Below are 7,273 nucleotides of genomic sequence, written 5' to 3'. Positions count from 1 at the left end.
TTATTCACGAGTTTTATACCATTTTTTAAAATGAGTTTTGAATACGTGTTTTATAACTTAAAAATAATTTATTTGAAGGACGAAGTGATAACAAATCCCACAAAAGCTATATGCAATAATGTTTCATTTTCATTTAGAAAACGGAAGCTTAAAATGTTAATTGTTAATTTATAGTATTAATAGTTGACTTGAACAATGTTCGTGATTTATACAAATAATTTAAAGCAATAAAAAATAATATAGTTTATTTAGTAAGTATAATTCATCACAATATAGTGTGTCGGCAAAATGGTGTGTCGGCGAATTGATTTGTCGGCCAATCGGTACGTCACGATATATTTATATACATATATATTTATATATATAGTTTTGTGCCGTACGGCAGTTGCCCATACTTGGCCGCCCAAACTTCCCCTTCTATGTCACCGCCGACACGACGTTGATGGCAATGCCGTGCAGGTACGGTGTTAAAATATATATTAATATACCAATACCATCCCCTATTTCAACCCCTTACAGCCCTTTTTTAGTATTAAAATGTAGTATATGTCCTTTCTCGGTGTCTAAACTATCTATGTATAAAATTTTATTTAAATCGGTTCAGTAGTTTCGGAGCTTATTCAATACAAATAAACAATCAAATCTTTCCTCTTTATAATATTAGTATAGATTATTATTATTTACATATTTAGCTCCCCTATTTGATGGACTGGCATTTAAATCATGTATAATATATAATTATTATAATATAATAATATACCTATTAATATGTGAGGGCAACTGGTACCTATATTTTTAAATTGATAAAAACATTCGTTAAGGGTAACTGGTCAGCACCCATCTGGGTGTATAGTGTTAGTCTTATCGTCGCCGACAACGGAAACGGTACGTGTCGAGAATGCAAGGACAACTGGCAACTTTTGATGTTGTGTAACTCATCAGTTCTGGTGGCCAGCAAAACCTTACAGCGAAACTTTGTTGATGCCCCATAGGTGATGTGTTGATCAATCCAACTTTAAATCGACACCAGCTGAATACCAAAACCTTCACCGTGTTTTTTCGATGAACGGAGAGCAATGTTGGTGCTCTGGAAATTAAAGGGTCAATTTCTTAGTTTCGTTTGGCCGAAATCAGTTCATTTTAACATTCTTGACAATTGATGGGAATGGGACTCCGTTTATATAACGTTCATAACGTTTATTTGACCATTGGTAAACTTGTACATTTTATTATTTTGTTAAATTTGTGTTTAAATAATATACAAGTTGACACATTACAATAATAAGTGATAAGTGAAAATTTAAGAAAAACCTGGACATTATTGTTAAAGAACTTGTTTTTTGTTTCACGAATAACATTGACTTGTAAAATATATTGAAAATATAATAACAATTATTTAACTCGTCCCCGAAATGTAGCTTTTTTAAAGACAATTGTATTAATATAATTTTATATTTATTCTTAAACATTTTGATAACTATTATTATATGAATTTCTTATGATATTAGTAATTTCCATTGCGTAAGACACTGGCATCACGTACTGGCCAGTTTGAATATAGAATTATATAGTATCGTAAAATTGCATAGTTGGTCCACAAACTGATGTACACGTAATAGAATGATTGTCATGTCTACCAACAAACACAGCTAGGTTCATTATTTACCAATAATGGTGCATGAATTTTAATTAATTTTTCATCAACACGACCTACGACTAAAGTTATTGAAACTATAAGGTATACTATAGAAACATTGAGCACCAGTTACCATATTATTAGATCATCGTACCAATTGTGCAAAAAGTACCTCATTTATAGCTTTTTTCACATTTCTTATTACACGACAAACAGTAGCTTTTAATACACCACACATGTCACCAATAGCTTGATACTGAGTACCACTACCCAAAAAACGCAAGCATAAATGTAGTTGTTGAATAAGGATAATGCATGATTTCTGTTTGTATGATTAGTTAGAAGATGCCCTATACGGCTGACAATATGCTCCAACTTCATATAATAATAGTTCTTAAAATGTTTAAGAATAAATATAAAATTATATTAATAACAATTTTCACAAAAAAAAATATACTTCGGGGACGAGTTAAATTGTTATCATATTTTCAATATATTGTAAAAGGTATTGTTGTTTATGAAACAAAAAACAAGTTTTTTAGTAATAATTTCCAGGTTTTTTTAACTTGTCAGTTGTCACTTATCACTTATTGTCATGTTTCAACTTGTATATTATATAAAACACACATTTTTAAAATAATGAAATTTACAAGTTTACTAATGATCAAATAAACGTTATGAACGTTATATAAACGGAGTCCCATTCCCATCAGTTGTCAAGAATGTTTCAATAAACTGATTTCGGCCAAACGAAACTAAGAAATGGACCATTTGATTTCCAGAGCCCAACATTGCTCTCCGTCTATCGACAAAAACAAGGCGAAGGCTCGGTTCTTAGGACGACCAGAATGATGCGCCTGACCCGTAACCCATCCTGTGTCCGAGTATTCCTCGTACGAAACTGCTCCACAGCGGCAAGCGTGTCCCAAGGCATTACCATGGCATTCATATCATGACTGGGAACCGTCTGGGTGGTCTGATTGAGGAGTGGATAGATAGGTAAGTTAAATTCATTCAGTGCTGCCGTCATTCTTGATACTCATCACGTGTTTCGAACGACCGCTGTTCCGAGGCACGCTTCCTGTGGCAGTTTAGTTTTTGGCCTATCGGGATTCCTTAAATCAGTTTAAATTGATTCTTATACTCTTATATCCGATAACTACCTTAAAAATTCGTATTCAGCTGATGTCGCTTTAAAGTCGGCTTGATCAACACATCGCCTATAGGGCATCAGCGAAGTTTCGTCGTAAAGCAGCCGATCCAAATCGCAAATGGTATTTTGCGATCGTAGAAAAATTATTACTATATAATATATCTGTGTCGGAGACGTCTCAACAAGATATCCTGAATGTGACGGTATATTATATTTATTAATTATATATAATTATATTGTAGTGACATAATAGTACATCACTGACATCGTGACACGGAGAGTGTAGTAATAACATTATATCAGGGGTGGCCAACTTTAATATAGACTGGCGATCGACCTCGAAGTCTTTCTGTTGTAGCAATCGACCAAAAAAAAAAAAGGTTGTATTACATAATATATTATATACATGCCTATTACCACTTCTTTTATTACTTTTTATTTAAAATATTAGATTACGTGGTACATACACTGTATACCTGTGGCTAAACGATAGTTAATCGATATCAGTGTATAATCTCGTTTTTCATAGTTATTTATTGCCTTTTTCTAAATCTAATTTTTATATTCGTGGGATATACATAAATATACACAAATTTATAAAAAAAAAATATTTTATTTGTTTTTTGAAAAAAATTCAAAAATTCAAGAAAACGCAAAAGGGTGTCGCGATCGAATCGAATCTGGCCCCCAGGATTTATTTTTGAACTCTCAAACTTCATACGCATTGTTAGTTGAGTTCCCGAAACAGTTAACGCGCAAAAAAACACGAAATAATCGATATTTTTTTTATTTTATTGGCTTTCATCACTTTAATTTTGACGATTTCGCGTCTTGTTTAGTAAGTAGATCGTACGGGAATTTCAAAATGTATATTGAAAAATATGTTGCTCAGCGCATAAATGTAGTTAAATTGTCTGTACAATGCGCCATACAAGCCGAGTGATGCGATGCACATGTATTATTATTATATTATTATTTATTTGATTATTTTAGTTTTAAATACAATTATTTTAAAATTCGCTATTTTTATTTTCGCTATTATCAATTTTCGATTTTTAAATTTGTGGATAATTTTTTCGCTATTTTGGCTTAGACCCGTATTTAGTACGTAAATTTTTCTTAAAATATTATCTATAGCTATATATATTAGATCCGGCGGATCAGCTGACCAGTCTGCAATCCGTAAAAAATGTTTACATCATTTTGTAAGTAATATTTATTTATTTCAGTTGTTCTATTATTATAGACTAAAATCCCTAGAGTATTTTAATTTTGATAGTTCTGCTACAATAATAGCTGTCTGCCAAATCTAAATATTTACTATACAATTTTACAATATCATAAACATTTATATTTATTACCTAATGATTTATATTTTATATAATATATTATTGTTTACGTATACCTATTATTATATAATAATATTTATAAATTATGTATAGTTTTAGAATTAGAAAAGTGATGAATTTAAATAATAGTAACCGGAAGAACGATATTATCTTTTACGTAACGTAATAACTTTTTTTTTCAAATAGCATATTTTTTTCTATAAATAATATTTTACAAATAAAACACTAGTATGCATTTAAATATGTTGATTAATGATCATATGTTAACTTATAATCGATCATTTTTGGTTATTAATGATTTAAAATAGCTGCTATTATTATAATATCAACACGTACAAATGTATAATTCATAATTCTAATTCCGTTACATTATTAATTCGGGGAGTAAAAACGGGTAATCCGTAATAGTATATTGTGTGGCAAGGGCGGGAAGTGAGCCACACATACTGTTTTTAGTCACGCCACTGCGTTCATGGAAAAGGTTATGCAGGTAACGCACTTATCTAGGAACAGTGCAAATTAAATATTTAACTGTTTAAATGTTTATGCGTCATGCAAGGAGGTTATACTATGAATATAAGATGTAACCAAAAGTTTATGTTTTATAAAGACCATGGTATACATTTTAGTTTATGGTTGTGCAGGGGATACGTGCTCGGCACTTTTGGGGATTTCCTCTTTTCCGCCCGCTGGACGGAAAAAGGTTGCTTTCCAGTGCTTCAACCGTGGTCGAAAACCAAACTTTCGGTGCAGGCGTGACAAAAAAAATATTACCTTATTTCATAACTAGAACCCACTTACACAGCGATAGCGCTTTACCAACACTACTTGTAAATTTTAATCAGTTTCTGATGAGAACAAATTTTATTCGATTTTGGACTCAAAACCCATAACTCGAAAACAATGTGATCCAGTTTGATATCCCATACTCGTCTCATACTCGCAACCACTTACTACCGGTTCTGAATGCAAAACTAATAAGCCACTATATTTCTACCCGAGTTTGAACGCAAAATCCATAATTTATAAACGATTTGTTCCACTTTTGTACCTCAAACCCCCTAGCCCACAAACTATTCTACCCGATTACAGACATAAGACTCACAAACAAATGCATCCACTTCAGACGCGAAGCCCCCAAACAATATTGCACTCGATTTTAAACGCTAAACCCGTAACGCCGTAACCCATGACATTTTTGGCTACACATGAATTGCGTCCCAAAATAAAAAATTTGGTAAGTGGGTACACAAATTGCGTCCGACTATCTAAACGACTACATTAATTGCGTCTTGCGTCCGTTATATAAAATTTCGGGGACACACTGGTTGCCTCCCGAAGTCAAAAAGGTCAATAATTTGTATACTAGTTGCCTCCCAACGTACTCTAAATTTTATTGTAATCGAAAAGGGTCTAGTACTAGTTGCCTCACAATAACCAACGCATGTGAATCTTTTCATAGCAAATTTAATAGCTATTTTGGGTCTCCGCATCCAAAAATATTTAAATTTATTGAAGTTTTAAAATTAATTCAGACCTAAACTGTAATATTAAGACAAAGTTCTAATAAGCCTAAACCACAGTACAAATTACAAATTAGAAACAAAATCATTTTTATTGATACTCAGTTGAATAAAAAAAAATATCAAATTTTGAGTACCTTCAAATATTGGCTAATAAATATAAACCTAAACAATGTTATAGCAAATAATTTTTTATACAAATATTTTACAGATAATTTTATGTATATTAGTATATTACCTATATTTTTTTAATTGTCTACCACATGTTTTGTATTAACATACCTATACTTATTATTTTATATTAATTATGTGCAATTTTTTAATCGTACTATAATATAGTAACTATACATTTGTAACTATATACTTAATGAGTAATGACTTAAAATGATTTAATATAAAACAATTTATAATTATTACCTATAAGTTATAACAAAATATATTATATAATAATTTTTTTATTGATTAATTATAGTATTGTTTTTAATATAATTGTGTACCTATATTATCTAATATTTTTTTTTAAATAATTACAATAACAATTTCTAAATATCTATATATTATGTTACTATAATAATTTATGAACCACTACTTAAGTCTATATGGGAGGCAATCAGTGTGTAAATTCTTGGAAGGCAAATCGTATATAATTTTTAACTACCAGATCATCGGAGGCAACTAGTGTAGATTAACCATTTTATTTACGATACGGGTGGGAGGCAATTGGTATAATTTGGGAGGCAACTAGTGTGCTCCGAAAATTTATATTTTCTAATTGGTTGATTTAAAATTTGTGGATGGAACTTTTAAAAGTTGCCCAAAATTGTTTAGACAATATTTTACAACCCATGGTTTGAAAAATAATAATTTATATACCACTGGTATTTTTTTTTACTTCATAGTAAAAATATAGATACTTATATACTAATGCATTTACATATCTCTAATTTTAATTTCTAATAAATAATCTCAATTTTTCACCTAAAATAATATTTGCCGATTTTTATCCAAATGTGCAATTTATTTAAAAAATACTATGCACAGTGCACACTTGCCGTTTCTACAAATACGCCTGAAAGAATGTTTTTTAGCCTTAAAAGAATTAAAATATATCTTCAAAACAGTATGTTAGAACTCAGAGGTTAGTAATTTTAATACCTGTGCACCTGTGCTTACCTACTGCTAAAATACATTACAAAATACATTTTCATAATATCTAATAAGAAAAATGTTTTAATTTTGTTTGTAGAAAAGACTTAATGGTCTGTCAATGTTGGCAAATCACAATGACATTACATTTTCAAATGAAGAGGTCATTGATGAACTTGCTAAAAAGCCCAGAAATCTGGACATAATATTGTAAAATATTAAAACAATTTATAAAATATTTATAAATTTATAGTATTATGTAATATAGAATGATTATATTGATATGCGTGTTAAGTTATTAAATTATACAAAATGTATATAAGGGGGGTGCGGCCGTGTGGGGGCAAAGTTCCCCACAAGTTCACTATACAAATTTATTTTGATCCATTCTCAATTATTCCACTGGCCTAGCTGTAGGTATAGGTATTTAACAGTGCCATGTCTAACGGTGGGCAATTGCCCTCGG

The sequence above is a fragment of the Rhopalosiphum padi genome, chromosome 2, assembly GCF_020882245.1.
Source record: "Rhopalosiphum padi isolate XX-2018 chromosome 2, ASM2088224v1, whole genome shotgun sequence".
Classification (NCBI taxonomy): Eukaryota; Metazoa; Arthropoda; class Insecta; order Hemiptera; family Aphididae; genus Rhopalosiphum; species Rhopalosiphum padi.
The sequence above is the reverse complement of the archived record's forward strand: the minus strand, read 5'-3'. Positions refer to the sequence as shown.